At 42.4% G+C, this 17,319-nt stretch overlaps 1 protein-coding gene across 2 annotated transcripts in view; it reads left to right on the plus strand.

Moving 5' to 3' along the window:
* The first annotated feature begins 4,152 nt into the window (after window positions 1-4,152).
* Window positions 4,153-17,319, plus strand: part of LOC141217150 (gap junction alpha-4 protein-like) — a 29,720-nt gene continuing 16,553 nt past the window's right edge. For both annotated transcript variants that reach the window (XM_073665748.1, XM_073665747.1), the window contains exons 1-2: window positions 4,153-4,281; window positions 5,055-5,161. The gene's annotated coding sequence lies outside the window, so the exon portion shown is untranslated. The remainder of the gene's footprint in view (window positions 4,282-5,054; window positions 5,162-17,319) is intronic.

Here is a 17,319-nt window from a genome sequence, read left to right on the forward strand (position 1 = left end):
AGCTGCGTGCCGTTGCAAAGCTTGGGTATAGCGTGTGTTGCTTTTCTGTCCAACAGCTGGTATATAAAAACATAGTAGGTATATAAAAACATGCGTGTATTTGAATGCAACGTTCATTTTTATTTATATATATATATATATATATATATATATATAATAATCTTTATTTTTACATAGCGCTAACATATTCCGCAGCGCTTTACATACATAATCATCGCTGTCAATATTGGGGCTCACAATCTAAATTCCCCTATCAGTATGCCTTTGGAGTGTGGGAGGAAACCGGAGAACCTGGAAGAAATCCACGCAAACACGGGGAGAACATACAAACTCCTTGCAGATGCTGTCCTTGGTGGGATTATAATACATATATATACTTACATTTTTATTTATATAGATATATATCAGATGGGGCAATGGTGGCGCTGTTGATAGTTGTGCCCATCAGGCAGGCATGCCTGTACCCTGTGACCCCTGCAGGCCTGTACTTTGAACAGGTCACTAAAGAGGTCGGTACTTGCTGTCAGGTGTCACAATGGAGCCGGTCATGTCAGGGATTGCTAGTTATGCAATTCCCTAGTACAGAGGGAATGTGACAGGAGGGGCGCAAAGATGAAGGCAGGCTGCGGCAGAGGAGGAGGGGGTGATCCGCTTGACATGTCCCAGGCCGGTACTGGCCAGATCACAGTGCCGCTCCTACCAGTGGTGTAGTGGGATTTGCAGTCGCTTGCTATCCGCCTACTGCTGCGAGGCTCGGGCCCAGCTGAGCGCCCAGAGTGGAGGCCGCGGCCTGCACCTCTCCGTGCAGCCTCCCTATCTCCTTCCCTTCCCGGCTTGTTGTTGCGTAGTCGGAAATAAGACTCACCTGCCGGAGAAGAAGAGCCTGGAGCAGCAGCAGTGCCGGAAAGCAGAGGCGGCCGCCTCTCAGGCAGTGGTGGTGATGAGCAGCAGCGTCTTTTGGCCTCGAACAGACAGTCTCGTCATTCCTCTTCCCCCCAACCCCCCACGGGGAACACGAAAGGAGCAGAGCACAGGCAGTGGCTGAGTTGAATGAAGGAGAGGGAGAAGGGTTTATGAATGAGATGTCACTAAGGGGGGGGGAATGCCAGGCGGTCGGAGCCAGCCTGGGACTGAGCGCGTAACACCCCCCTCTCGCTGTTGCTTTTACGTCCAACAGCTGGTATATAAAAACATAGTAGGTATATAAAAACATGCATGTATTTGAATGAAAAGTTGTGTCAAAATTTCAAAGCAATCGGTGAAGAACTTTTGGAGATTTAAGATTTTGAACAAACGAACATTTACATTTTTATATATCTATAATTATATATCTAGAATTGTCCCTCATTGTATATATATATATATATATTGTAATATGGCCACTGGACAGGTCCTTGAGGGGAGATATGTATCACCGAGGTTGGTAGCTACGGTGATGTAAACCCGGGAAAAGCATGCTCCAGCAGACATAGTACTGAGAGGGTTAATTGGGCGTATCAGGGCCAATTTTTATGAGCAGTCATAAGAGTTGGGAGGGATTGGCTGCTCACATATCGCCACCTCAGGGTGTGTAAATAAAATGGAGACCGAGTGTCTCATTCAGTGTCTGTGGCTGGAGGTGTGGAGACCTCCAGAGTGTTTTGTGCTAAAGGACACTGACTGTGAGGGGACGAACCCGCCATATTGTGTGGACTGTTTATTTTTCGTTTTTTGTTACTCTGTGCCGGAAAAGGCTGTCTTTTGTTTACTTCTAAAAGTGCGGTTTATGAAGGTACAATAAACCTGCCTTGGACGTTTTTAAAGAAACCGTTTCCCGTGCCAATCTCTAACGTGGCTGAGTGAGTACCAAAACCCTATAATATATATACACAAACATAATTTATTTCCTGAAAAAAGAATCCCCCACACTGCGCCGCTGAATACAGACACGCACCCATCAGTAATATATAATTAGCCATTGTGCAACCCACCATGTAAAATATAAATTAATACACCACTACTTTGACCCCCACTAACTATAATTAGTCTCTTTTCCTCACCCAATAAAAATTATAAATGAATTAGCCCCTGTGCTCTTTCCCCCAATTCATTACCAGTCACTCTCCTGCATCCTCAACCCCACTGTGCTCCTCCCGCTCCCCCAATTCATTATAATTACATGTCCTCTCCCCAATTTATTCTAGTAAAATTACATACCCCCAATTCATTATAGTCACATACCCCCCAATTCATTATAATTACATACCCCCAATTCATTATAGTTACATACTCCAATTCAGTATAGCCACATACCCCCAATTCATTAAAGTTACAAACCCCAATTCAGTATAGCCACATACCCCCCAATTCATTATAGTTACATACCCCAATTCAGTATAGCCACATACCCCCAATTCATTATACTTACATACTTCAATTCAGTATAGCCACCTACCCCCCAATTCATTATAACATACTGTGCAGTGCTCTCACCCATCTTCCCACCCCAATTCATTATAACATACTGTGCAATGCTCTCACCCATCCTCCCACCCTAAATTCATTATAACATACTGTACAGTGCTCTCATCCATCCACCCACCCCAATTCATTCACTTTACGGAAAAAAAAAAGAATAATTCACCTCTCCTGGCAATCACCTGCAGCTCTGCTACCTTCTTCTTCTTGCCGGCGCGTACGTGGTAAACGACGCAGCTACGTGATGACATCATTGCTCTGGCTGAGTCATAGAGAAGGTGATGGCTGCAGCTACGATCCGTCTCTCTATTGCCAGAAGCGGAGCAAGAGGAGTACTCCCTGCTGGCGATAAGTGCTGCCGATGTTGGCACAAAAAAGTATTATAATGAGGGCAATCTGGCCATGGGCTGCCCTGGAGCCTTGGGCCCCCGGATGGTAGCCCAGATTGCCCTCATTATAATCCACCTATGGTGTTGTCCAAGTAATGAACAACCCCTTTAAGTAATCGATAGAGGTCTTAAGACCCAACAGGGTTTTCATGTGGCTATAACACATTAAAAGACTTTAAAACGTTTTAAGAAATGTTTACTTGCTTTGTGATGAGATATAATTATTGTTTAATACTATGCCTGATCAGTGAGTATTATCTTCTGCAAAAGTCAGAAGCACATTAAGTCAGATAAAAGGGTTACCTATGAATGCAAAGTTTTCAGAAACAACCAATCAGAATAAACGCTGATGTAAAAATGACTCAAAAAAAGACCGGTGGCATCTTTTGTTAGCCACTGTTTTAAACTGGAATATAGCCATTATTCATGTTCAAAAAAAGAATTCATTTGTGTTGGAAATATCATATTGAAACTAATTCATAGTTATCATAATCATAAGAGAGACATCAAGAGGAACTGAACTTTCTGCTCTTGTTGGCATTGTCTTGTAAGGCTAACATTTTTTCGCTACTGAAACTTTGGGATTTTGTTTGTTGTTTTTCTTTTATATACCATTCACAGTAATAAAATAAATAACTGTATTTTAGAACAATCCCCTTTTCTACAGATCCAGTCAGCTGTACGCCTCACTTCTAAATTTGGAAATTTTCCTTTTATTATTAAATTCTTCCTGCTTCCGCAAGGTTCCTATGTGTGTTTCTATATAAAGAGGACTTGTGCACAAGGCAAAGTGGTGGACTCTGACCCTGTATGGTGACACACAGAAGGAAGGAACACCTCCGTATTATCATATACCACAATTTTTTTTATATCATATGCCACATGGAAGAACAGTATGTACCCATTGCGGGCTCCATGTTATGGATCTATACAACACAGACATTTATGAACTTTAATTGAAGAACATACACATATCTTTTTCAGTCCTTACCTAATCAGAGTCTAAAATAGTGAAATGAAATTGTGAATCCTCATAGAACAACATACGTAACTGCTGTATATTCATACATGAATGATCAGTGTATTATAATCACTAGAGTACAGGGGTCTTTTATATAAATTTTAAGTATTTACATATGCATATATAAATATATATTTTATATCATGTTATGTTTTTATTCTTGTATATTTTACATTTTTATATATAATTGTATACTTTTCAATTAATTATTTTACATTGCACAAAGCTTACAGACAATGAGTTAAAATAAGTTGAATCATGTCCTGCCCTTTTCTCCCTGCTCCTCCTCTCAGCATCCTGTACTCAAAAATCTTCTACCATCCCATCACTGAATCCGTGTACCATTCGGAATTATCTATCGGAATCCTTCACACTTTACTCGCTACTTTACAGCTATCAAACAGCTTACTTAAGGTAAGTCATACCCACTGCCCGCTGACTAGACTTGCTCTTAGCTTTGTTGTTCTTCTTACTAAAGAACATTTCAAGAGGACGTAATGCTAATCCAGGAAGTCTGCACTTTTTTTTATTCTAGCTGTCTATGGCACGTCTAAACAAAATGGATATATTCCTAGAGTAATGCAATAGCTTCCAATAATCAAGAAAGAGAAAAGCCACTGGGGTTTATGAATTGTTTAAATAGTATTAATCTTTACATTACTGTGCATCAAGTATTAGGATATATAATTTTGATAGGTGATCAAATCAAAAACTTGACTGTGCAATAAAATGGTCTTGTAAACATTTTGTACCAAAATAATATATATATATATATATATTTATATTTATATTGTACTAGAGGATGTTAAAAACTAAGGAAACTTTTCAATACATTGTTTACCTACATAGTTCTGAACCATTAGGTAGATGGGAACCATGTCTTGTAATAGACTGAAGCTTTTATTAAATTGGACAATAAGATCCTGTTTACAGTGAAACGTCTTCCATATTATTGAATCTTTATCTACAACTTTTTTGTTTATTAATTGAACAAATGGCATTAATAAAAGAACAATGTTAGTTATTATTATTACAATTTGAATGAGTCAATATCATGAAACTGTGATGAGTTACCAAATTGGCAGTAAGGAGTATCAAACACCTAAGATCATTTTTGTTCAAGATGTGTTCAGCTAATGTGAGGTTAAGCTGCTTGAAGACTTGGCTGTCCCCTTGCATTGTTTCAGGGCATCTCTGGATAATGTCTTCATCGTTAAGGCGGTGATATTACTGACAAATACAAAGCCTGATATAGACATGTCGGACACCTAGCCACCAACTTTCTATTCTCAAGGTAAGAGGAAAAGTTCAATGCTCTAAAGTTAAATGATGTGTTTGTATAATAACATTCTACAGCCAAATCATTAAAAAGCATGTCAACTAATACCCATAAAGCATACCTGAAAATGTAAAGTATTAAAACAAACAGCATTTCCTAACATTAAGCACATAGCAAGATGTAGGAAGAAATGTTACCTTGACGTGTTCAGTGCCTTGTGCTGTGCTTAGTGTCTAGTTACAGCTTTTTGCATCAAGAAACTTCCCTCCATCATGATATCATTTATCTCTTGCGTGTTAGATTAAAAAATTGTAATTCTCTATGTCTGAAACATTGGTGCAGGGTCTTCATAAATAAGGTCCTTAACCTTGCTTACATCTTCTTTTTCAATATATTTATAAAATAATTACATTATTAAAACTGCCCCAATGTCATTCATTAATGGGAATGTTTTATTTGCTTCCTTGATATGAAAATAAAAGCTTTTCTCCTCTCTGTAAGATGCAGATCAAAGATAGGGAGGGTTTGGGTGAACAGTGAACAATTGGAAATCCCTTGAGGCTACAAAAATAAAATTGGCAAATGCAGTTCTGAGCAAAACATTGTACAAAGGGTTTGTTACTTCCTTTCCTCCATACACTGATTTCAATATGGCATTGAGATGTGAAGAATCGTTGTCAAAATTTTTTTGGATGCTATATTCCTATTTAGATGCTGACTGCATCCAAGAATGATTACATAATAGTTATACATGCTATTTAAATGTTAATGTCACTACAGTAGTTTCTCTGATTATGTGTCATCGGCAACGGAAAACTAGAAAAGTAAAAGTCAATAATTAGCTTTTTTGTCACACACCTAAGCTCCTGAAGAACTTCTTTTTTGAACAGGATGTGTTTCATTTCAATGTAAATTTTCTTCAAAATATGGTTTTACAAGCAGCTGAGTGAGTTACAGTATCATTCAGTGTGATCCCCACATAGTGCCAACATACAGTGCCAGTTAGAATTTGTCTTTCCATACATTGCCAATTGCTAACCATATTGTTCTTATTAAGCATTGCTAGCTATTGTGCTTTCCCATACAATTTAAAGTCACAATATGCTACTACATACAATTCTAGACACAGTTGTCTCTCCAAAGTGAGCCACAGTATGTCTGATAACGTAGACCCTCATCGATCTGACAATCATCCACCATCTTGTCAGGTTCACAGGTTGCATCAAGGTAAGTATGTTCCTGATGTGTGTATGTGTGTGTGTGTGTGTATATATATATATATATATATATATATATATATATATATATATATATATATATACACTATATATATGTGTATATATGCAGGATGGTCCAAAAGTAGGTGGACAGAAAGTGTAATAAGGTTATGAAGGGGGAGATTTATCAAACACTAAATTGCAGCCGCCTGTCTGGATCATCCTCCAATAAACCATGAATTAGACGTGGACGATAAGCTTTCCACCCAATAGATTTCAGGATTCGCATGATAGAAGCTCGTGAAATTCCCAATTCCAAAGAAGCTCTTCTGGTGGACTTTTTTGGACTCTGAACAAATGTTTCAGCAACAAGTTGTTTATTATCTTCTGTACAGACTGTTTTGGGTCGACCAGTTTTTGGAGCATTAAGGATTGAGCCAGTGGCATTGAATTTGTCACGAATGCGGTAAATGGTTTGTCTCTTTGGGGCTTGAGTACCAAATGTTTCAACCCAATTTGCTCTAACGGTTTCAGCATTTTGAGATTTCCAATACTCTGCTAAAATCCATTTTCTTTGATCTGTATTTAAATTATTTGCCATTTTGTGTTATCTGAATTATCTGAAAAGAAAACAGATTTGGGGGAGATCTATCTGTGAAAACTAGATCTGTGAAACTGGCTCAGTTGCCCTTAGCAACCAATCAGATTCCACTTTTCATTCCTCACAAAGTTTATAGTCGAAAACCAAAAAGTGTCAGTGATTTGAAAAACTACATAAGAGATGCACTTCAAGAAATTAATACCCAAAGAGACTTGTGCAAAAAAGTTTGTCGAAGCGTAAGAGGCGGACTTCAAAGCTGTGCAAATTGTAATGGAAAACAGTTTGAGCACCTGCGTTGATAAAATGTAAGGGCTTTTATATTATTGTTCAGAATAAAATGTAATTGTCAATGTTATGCTTGTGTTAGTAAATATAATTTTATATATATATCAAAATAAATGTTATTATTTTCTGGCCACCTACTTTTGGACCATCCTGTATATATACTTACATAAATACAGGTGCTTCTCACAAAATAAAATATCATTAAAAAGTTAATTCATTTCAGTTCTTCAATACAAAAAGTGAAACTCGTATATTATATAGAGTCATTACAAACAGAGTGATCTATTTCAAATGTTTATTTATGTTAATGTTGATGATTATGGCTTACAGCCAATGAAAACACAAAAGTCATTATCTCAGTAAATTAGAATACTTTATAACAACAGCTTGAAAAATGTTTTTAAAATCCAAAATGTTGGCCTACTGAAATGTATGTTCAGTAAATGAACTCAATACTTGGTCAGGGCTCCTTATGCATTGATTACTGTATACAGTATATATATATACTTACACACACACATGGGCAGACACATCATTGGTGCAGCCTGTACAGGGGACCAAGAGGTAAGAGGACCCACTGCCACCTCCAAATAAGCAAGCAGCTATGCTCATAGGTAGAACTATAGTAAGTATATGTATGCATATATATATATATATATATATATATATATATATATATATATATACAGTACAGACCAAAAGTTTGGACACACCTTCTCACTTAAAGATTTTTCTGTATTTTCATGACTTTGAAAATTGTACATTCACACTGAAGGCATATGTCTTATAGTCTAGGTTCTACAAAGTAGCCACGTTTTGCTTTGATGATTGCTTTGCACACTCTTGGCATTCTCTTGATGAGCTTCAAGAGGTAGTCACTGGAAATGGTTTTCACTTCACAGGTGTGCCCTGTCAGGTTTAATAAGTGGGATTTCTTGCCTTATAAATGGGGTTGGGACCATCAGTTGTGTTGTGCAGAAGTCAGGTGGATACACAGCTGATAGTCCTACCGAATAAACTGTTAGAATTTGTATTATGGCAAGAAAAAAGCAGCTAAGTAAAGAAAAATGAGTGGCCATCATTACTTTAAGAAATGAAGGTCAGTCAGTCCGAAAAATTGGGCAAACTTTGAAAGTGTCCCCAAGTGCAGTTGCAAAAACCATTAAGCGCTACAAAGAAACTGGCTCATATGAGGACTGGCCCAGGAAAGGAAGACCAAGAGTCACCTCTGCTTCTGAGGATAAGTTTATCCGAGTCACCAGCCTCAGAAATCGCAGGTTAACAGCAGCTCAAATTAGAGACCAGGTCAATGCCACACAGAGTTCTAGCAGCAGACACATCTCTACAACAACTGTTAAGAGGAGACTTTGTGCAGCAGGCCTTCATGGTAAAATAGCTGCTAGGAAACCACTGCTAAGGACAGGCAACAAGCAGAAGAGACAAGTTTGGGCTAAAGAACACAAGGAATGGACATTAGACCAGTGGAAATCTGTGCTTTGGTCTGATGAGTCCAAATTTGAGATCTTTGGTTCCAACCACCGTGTTTTTGTGCGACGCAGAAAAGGTGAACGGATGGACTCTACATGCCTGGTTCCCACCGTGATGCATGGAGGAGGAGGTGTGATGGTGTGGGGGTGCTTTGCTGGTGACACTGTTGGGGATTTATTCAAAATTGAAGGCATACTGAACCAGCATGGCTACCACAGCATCTTGCAGCGACATGCTATTCCATCCGGCTTGCGTTTAGTTGGACCATCATTTATTTTTCAACAGGACAATGACCCCAAAAACTCCAAGCTGTGTAAGGGCTATTTGACCAAGAAGGAGAGTGATGGGGTGCTACGCCAGATGACCTGGCCTCCACAGTCACCAGATCTGAACCCAATCGAGATGGCTTGGGGTGAGCTGGACCGCAGAGTGAAGGCAAAAGGGTCAACAAGTGCTAAGCATCTCTGGGAACTCCTTCAAGATTATTGGAAGACCATTTCCGGTGACTACTTTGAAGAACCTAGAATATAAGACATATTTTCAGTTGTTTCACGCTTTTTTGTTAACTATATAGTTCCACATGTGTTAATTCATAGTTTTGATGCCTTCAGTGTCAATGTACAATTTTCATAGTCATGAAAATACAGAAAAATCTTTAAATGAGAAGGTGAGTCCAAACTTTTGGTCTGTACTGTATATATATTGGGGAAAATAAGTATTTGATACACTGCCCATTTTGCAAGTTTTCCCACCTACAAAGAATGGAGAGCTCTGTAATTTTTATCGTAGGTGCACTTCAACTGTAACAGAATCTTGAAAAAAAATCCAGAAAATCACATTGTATGATTTTTATATAATTAATTTGCACTTTAATGCATGAAATAAGTATTTGATACAATAGAAAAAACAGAACTTAATATTTGGTACAAAAAAACGTTGTTTGCAATTACAGAGGTCAGACATTTCCTGTAGTTCTTGACCAAGTTTGCACACACTGCAGCAGGGATGTTGACCCACTCCTCCATACAGAACTTCTCCAGATCTTTCAGGTTTCGGGGCTGTCGCTGGGCAACATTAAGTTTCAGCTTCCTCCAAAGATTTTCTATTGGGTTCAGGACGGGAGACTGGCTAGGCCACTACAGGACCTTGAAATGCTTCTTAGGGAGCCACTCCTTAGTTGCCCTGGCTGTGTGTTTCGGGTCATTGTCATGCTGGAAGACCAAGCCACGACCCTTCTTCAATGCTCTTACTAAGGCAAGGAGGTTGTTGGCCAAAATCTCGTGATACATGACCCCATCCATACTCCCTTCAATACGGTGCAGTCGTCCTGTCCTCTTTGCAGAAAAACACTCCCAAAGTATGATGTTTCCCCCACCATGCTTCACGGTTGGGATGGTGTTCTTGGGGTTGTGCTCCTCCTTCTTCCTCCAAACACAGCAAGTGGAGTTGATACCAAAAAGTTTGATTTTGGTCTCATCTGACCACATGAGCTTCTCCGATGCCTCCTGTGGATCATCCAGATGGTCATTGGCAAATTTCAAACAGGCCTGGACATGTGGTGGCATGAGCAGGGGGACCTTGCGTGCCATGCAGAATTTTAATCCATGACAGCGTAGTGTTTTACTAATGGTAATGTTTAAGACTGTAGTCCCACTTTCTTCAGGTCATTGACCAGGTCCTCCCGTGTAGTTCTTGGCTGATTCCTGACCTTTCTCAAAATCATCCTTACCCCAGAAAGCGTGATCTTACATGGAGCGCCAGACCAAGGAAGATTCAGAGTCATCTTTTGTTTCTTCCATTTTCTAATAATTGTACCAACAGTTATTGCCTTCTCAACAAGCTGCTTGCCTATTGTCCAAGGCTCATCCCAGCCTTGTGCAGGTCTACAATTTTGTCCTTAGCCAGCTCTTTGCTCTTGGTGGAGAGGTTGGAGTGTGATTGATTGAGTGTGTGGACAGGTGTCTTTTATACAGGTAATGAGTTCAAACAGGTGCAATTAATACGTGTAGTGAGTGCAGAGTAGGATGGCTTCTTAAAGAAAAACTAACAGAACTGTGAGAGAGCCAGAATTCTTGCTGGTTGGTCGGTGATCAAATACTTATTTCATGCAATAAAATACAATTTAATTATTTAAAAATCATACAATGTGATTTTCTGGTTTATCTTTTTAGCTTCTGTATCTGTCACGCACAGTGTAGGAAATACAAAGTGCAACATGAAGGGAAGAGGGGAAGGGAGCCCAGACACTAAGGAAAGAGGGGGTGGATACCTCTTAGGTTGATCTGATATCACCCTGTCTTCCCTACCGTCCCTAAATTGATTTCTCACCAATAGCCGATCAGGAACGTAAAACCCTGTATCTCCCTAGAGCTAGGCCCTGGCTAGGGAAGGAGGGATGAGCGCTAGTCAGTCCCCACTAACAACTAAAGACAGCAAGGGAGACAGACACAGGGGAAGTAACTTAGCTTGAACTGACTTCAGAGAGATCACACACACGGCCTCTTAGCACCAAAGAGGAAGTAAGCAGACAGCAACAGCTCCAAGCCTTCACAAGGGGTCATGTGAATATCACCAGCACCTCTCGATAGCAAACAGGAAGTGTTTAAACACCCAAGCCTGGGTGTCAATTAGCCGAAGTGTACATATGATAAAAATTCCAGAGCTCTCCATTCTTTGTAGGTGGGAAAACTTGCAAAATCGGCAGTGTATCATATTCTCTTTTTCCCCACTATATATATATATATATATATATATATATATATATATATATACTGTATATATTGTATATATTTATAAGGCGATGGGGAACATTTTACCCTTTTAAACACTGATTTCTCCTTAAACATTTCTTTAAGATACATACGATTGAGTCTATATTACAATCTATACTGCCTTTAGTAGACACAGCATTCTAATACTAAAGGGGTTGTCTACCTTTGGGGACAATTTTTTTTTTTAAATACTTAAATGCATGTATTTGTGGCTAAAAGTATTTGTTTAATTGGGTTTCATTCAAAATTTTGCACTATTTGGCTTTTACACACTCTTTGTTTCCTTGTTTATTCAACTTTGGTGTGCTCTTTGGCCATAAATCAGCAGAGAGGAGCTCAGAAAGAGACAGATAAACGGTTACTAGCTGTCCTGTCAGACTGTCAGAATATGCTCATTGACATTTCATTCTTCATTCCGCAATAGACAGTACAATGCAGAGGCTATAGTAAGTAAACATTGCACCATTTTTAATAAATCCCAATTGCAAAAGTGATTTATAAATTTAAATAAAAAGAGAAAATTGTTCCCAAAGATGGACAAACCCATTAAATTGTTATTCCTACAATATTAATCATACATCAGTGGCTTAAAATCATAAAATAAAAAAGCTTGTCAAATGCCATAATTTTTCAGAAAGTGCTTGCTGTCCTGGAAATCCGCCTATGAAAATCCACATTTCAGAGGGATACATCCTGTAGTCGCACATTCTCGGTATATATATTCATTATTCTACAGTGGTTATCCTCTTCCTACTGTGCAGTGACAAAGCGCATGCATGGTTGTGACATCATCACTGCACAGGGTGAACATGGGCACTGTGTGCCTGCTTAAGTGAACTGAGGAACAGCTATCATCTCCCCAACTGCGCCAAAGCGGTGATACACGCAGCAGAACGGGCACAGAAGTAGCAGCCACTAAACCAATGTACAGTATTTCCTCATTAAAAGCCTAAATATATCTGTCCATATTTCTTAGAATGGAAACATCTAACCAATAAGTTTTTAATACTCACAGCAACCAATCAGAGCTCAGCTTTCATTTTTTAAACTGCACAGGGAAAATGAAAGCTTTACTGTGATTGGTTGCTATGGCCAACAAAAAGCTAGGAAAGGACATATAGGGAAACTATTGCTAAAATACATACAGAAATTATATACCTGGTGGTAGGGACAAAAAATAATTAGCATTTACTGATCTAGTAATTAATACAAAAATAATAGAAAGAAGTACTAATTACTAACTATTTATATAACCCAACCTCCTCCTATCAGCTCTGACCCTGTAGCTAACATCAAATCATAGAGCAGAGTGCAAGGTGCTTGTGGGTAATGTAGCTTACTTTGGTCACATGGTCAGTAATGACGGACCACCTACTTCTGACAACATTCTTACTGTATTGATGGAGGAACTGGACCCCTTGAGGTCCTTGAGGCTCCAGTTCCTCCATAAATCTCTCTGCTTAGTGTAGAGTAAGAATGTTGTCAGTGAGTATCTGTATTCAAGGGTGGGCTACTTTAGAGAGTTTATTAGGCTACATGGAGCTTGACATAAAAAAATAGTTTTTGGCATAATCCCATTAAAACTGACCATATCATCTGATGGCAGTAGTATTTTTTCACTTTTTGAATGCATAATGCAGATAATTATAAAGTACAATGCACGTATGACTCTTGTTTTGTAGGTGTCATAATATTATTTTATTTAAAGGGAGTCTGTCACCCCCAAAATGCAAAGTCAGCCACTTAAATATTTATAAAGGGGATTTAACGCTATAAAAATCATACCATTAACATACATTTCAGTGATGTAGTTGCTGAAAAAAATCACTCTTAATCTATATGCAAATGAGGGCGCTTTGGTGCACCCTTGACGTGGCCAATATCTTAGAGCACTGTTACATCCTGCGAGTTGCATATCTAGCACTTTCCCTGAGCTTGAATGACTGCCTCGCTTTCTCACAGCAAGGGCTGCTTAGTTTAAATCCCTGTCCATGCGTATATGTGTAACGTGGCACGGGGCGGTATCCGTGGGCAAGGTACTCATCTCTTGCGCCCCGGCACATTACATGAAAGTGGGAGTCCTGGTTGGGTGTGTGGACTTGTGCTGTGAGGGCACTACGCCAATGCAGGCCGCATGTAACTGATTACGCTGGTTTGCCAGGACCTGATGTTAACCAGCTCATGAAAGAAGACCACCAGTTCTTAAGAAACGATGCTTTACTAAACTGCCATTGCATGGCAACTATGTACACAGGATAGGGGGTACATAACTTTTCACATGTTTCTTCATTAATACAGAGCATTTCAATACACAGTCTCATTACTCGGCTTCACACATTTTTTCCTCCACTGGTCTCATTTCCTTTACCATCACCCAGTTTAGCACCAAAGTGTAGTCCGTAGAAAAAATTTCCTCTTCATGCGGTTCCGCATCTGATTCTCTTCATAGAGGAGCAGGTTTGCCGATATGGCCAGACTCAGCTTCAAGCTCTCTGACACTTAGGGAACTCCCGTCCAGGGCACTCACTTTATCTCACGTTCTATTCCATCCTGGTCCGTTACCTTTAAGAGCTGTAAGCTACTCGGGGCCTTGCTGACAGGCGTACCTTCTCTGGACATTTCTCACTTGGTCACTCGGCTCTCTGGTAAATCCTCTGAGCTGTCACTGTCCTTCTCTCTTCAGCTCTGTAACTCTCTCTCTGTCTCAGTCTGTTGCGCAGGATCACGCTATGTCTGTCCCGATCTCCTTTCTCTCTTGCCCCAGAACACCTTCTGGATGCAGCCCTGTTGAGCTCTCGGTGTTATGATAGGCTACAAGCACTAAGGAAAGACAGCAGATCTGTCCCTACAATAGAACTAAGCTAGATCCCTACGATGTAACGGGGAACCTGATCCTGCGATCAGACCCGCTAAAGTCCTCAGCTAGTCTGAACGAAGACCTATAGATGTGAAGGAGGGATCCCTACAAGAACTAGGGACTGGGAGAAAGATGGACACCTCCTAGCAGAAATTGTAGCAGTAAAAAGACAAACACACAACACAGAACATAAAGGTCAAAAGACCTAGCTAAACTGACTGAGAAAGGTTACAAAGCACCTGGCTAGCTTAAGAGTAGAAATTACAATGAAGTCCAGCATGGCCAGAAGGGCGGAGCAGGATTAAATAGGCAAAAAGGTCATGTGACCAGCAAAATAGAAAAAACCTAACAGGAGAGTTCAAACAGTACCCCTTCTTCTAAGAGTATCCTCCGGATCCCCTAGGCCCAGGCTTATCAGGAAACCTCTTGTGAAACGCTCTGACAAGTCTGGACGCAGAAACATCATCCGCCCTCACCCATGAGTTTTCCTCGGGACCGAAACCCTTCCAAGCGACGAGATACTGCAAACTCCCCCTATACCGTCTAGAATTAAGGATGCGGGCAGTGGCAGTGGCGTCTCTATCTGATACATCAGCTTTTTTCAATAGAGAAACATGAAACACCGGATTAATCTTCCAGGAGGTAGGAACCTTGAGACCGCAAGTTGTTCAGACAGCCTGATTATAGTGGCTGCTAGGGTAGACGGGAGCTCCGTACCCTCAGACAGTGGGATCCCAGTGTGCAAGTCTCCCCACACAAGAGCACGAGTCCTGTCAGCCCGCCGGAGAGACTCATCAGAGCGTAGTGAGGACACGGGGCACTTCTAGTCTGCAGGAAGCAGAGGAAGCTAAATAGGACTCCAGGCTAAGACATGGGGGAGAGATATCGGATCCAGGTCACTGTCAATACAGAGGAGACTCTTGGGCCAGGGATTATAGCCACAGAGATGCTCCGCTTAAAGAGGGAACCAGGGCTGAAGCAGTTAACAGCGCCTGTGAGAGAGATGATTGCCTGTCGGTCCTTATCCATTATATCTGACTGTAAATATTGTATATATTCCTCTTCCCCAAGTAAAGTCCAAGTTCTGGTTAAGAACCTCGTGTCCTCTGAAATTATTGCTGCCCTGGTCGCAGAAGAAAATTGCCTGGAGACAGCCGCGATCGGATGGCTTTAAGTAAGTGAAGAGCACTACATACACAGCCACACTTCAGAGGGAGGACCCATATTGTCTGTAGGGTGCCATAGCGAGAGGGGGCTACAGCTCGCCCACGACTACCTCGCTGGGGCACCTTACATTTGGCATGATGCGAGCTCCTCGCATGAAGAAAGCGGGGAAGAGTCGACACAGAACACTAAGGAGAAAGTGTTGGAAGGCATGCGGCCCAAGATGGCGGCCCGAAGCATGGATTCCAAGATGGTGACGACGGCGGTAAAGTCTGGGAGAAGAACCGCCCATCGTGGGAGTGGACGGCGCCGGAGAGCTCGAAAAGTTGTCCAGCCCCTACGAGTTCCGGTCCGAAGAAGGATGGGTCCAGCAGTGAAGATGCGTCCTAGGATGGGACGTCCAGTGAGGAAGAGGGCGCGGCGTAAAATGAAGCCCGGCCCCGTGAGTATCAGCGCGCCCAGAGAAGGGGCGGGGCTAAAGGCGGAGCGGCCGAGAGTGTCAAGTGACGCGGCGGTCGCGTCAGAAGGCCGGCCTAAGAAGAGGCGGAGTTGGACGCGCAGGAAACGCGTCACCAATAAGCGACCGGCGCCATTTTCTGTCCGGTACGTGAGAAGGAGGCGCTGCGGTGAACGCTCCGGAAGAATGGCAGACGGCGGCTCGGACGACCTGTCCGGAGTGCGGAGTGAGGAAGAAGTGTTGGAGTTGAGTACCCCAGGGGCTGCAGGCGAGGGTCGCTCGCTTGCGGATGTCGCCCGTGAGTTTCTACCCCCAGTGGCTGTGCAGTGGACTACTAGGCCCGAACCGGAGCTGGGCCTGCTCGTCCATAAGCTCCGTGTGTGGACTTGGAGCCGGATGCCGGGAAGCCCGTCCCCCTCGGCCGAGGGTGGAGAACATCCCAGTGGGGCTGGAGCAACAGCTGCGACGGAGACTGACGGAGGTGAGCAGCCTATACCCCAGCAGCCGGTTTCGCCTGCCGCGGCAGCTTCCACGGCGACAGGGGGTGGCGCGGAGGCGAGGCCTCCGAGGAAGAAGGCCCCGCAGGAGAACTTTTGGTCGCTGGCCTTGGAAGCCCTGCACTCCTCCTCAGCAGGGCGGTGCACCAAGCCCGGAGGTCCACAGTGGGCTACCCACGACCCCCCGATGACCTCGCGCGAGCAGCGACGGTGGACCGACACCTTCCTCAGAGGCTGGCTGGAAGGGTCCAACGCGGCGCAGAGAGAGTCAGTGGAGGCGTCCCAGACTCGGGGGCGAGTCCTCGAGTTCCACATTCGTGAGGGGTACGGGTTCCTGGAGGAAGAGTGGACCGGGGACGAGGTATTTGTCACCCGTGAGGTCATCAAGCGTGACTACCTGCCTGACCGACTCCACAACCTACGCGTGGGGGACATTGTCCTCTTCGTAAAATGTGAATGTACAAGGGGGTGGTACGCAGCTGCGGTCACCCGCCCATACAAATGGGAAGACGTCCTAGAGAAGGACCGACAGGTCTTCGAGAGGAGGGCCAAAAGAGAGGCTAAGCAGCGCTGGGCTAGGGAAGCCCCTAAAGGTTTTCTTTCCCCACCTAAGGCCAGTACTCCACCGACAGAGGAGCCTAGGAGGCGGCAGTGGGGAGATATTGTGAGCGACGAGGAGGAGGATGTCGCAAGTGGCAAGGAAGCTGATTTCCTTAGTGAGGTGCCAGAGAAGGAGTCGGCACCACAACACCCAGGAGGGGCTGAGGCAGTTGAGCAGGGGACTGCCAGAGAGACTCAGGCTGGTGTCAGCCAGGAGGTCCATCATTTTTCTGTCA

This window comes from Phyllobates terribilis, unplaced genomic scaffold, assembly GCF_046119375.1.
Source record: "Phyllobates terribilis strain yellow unplaced genomic scaffold, ASM4611937v1 Scaffold_2__4_contigs__length_985480577, whole genome shotgun sequence".
Taxonomy (NCBI): domain Eukaryota; kingdom Metazoa; phylum Chordata; class Amphibia; order Anura; family Dendrobatidae; genus Phyllobates; species Phyllobates terribilis.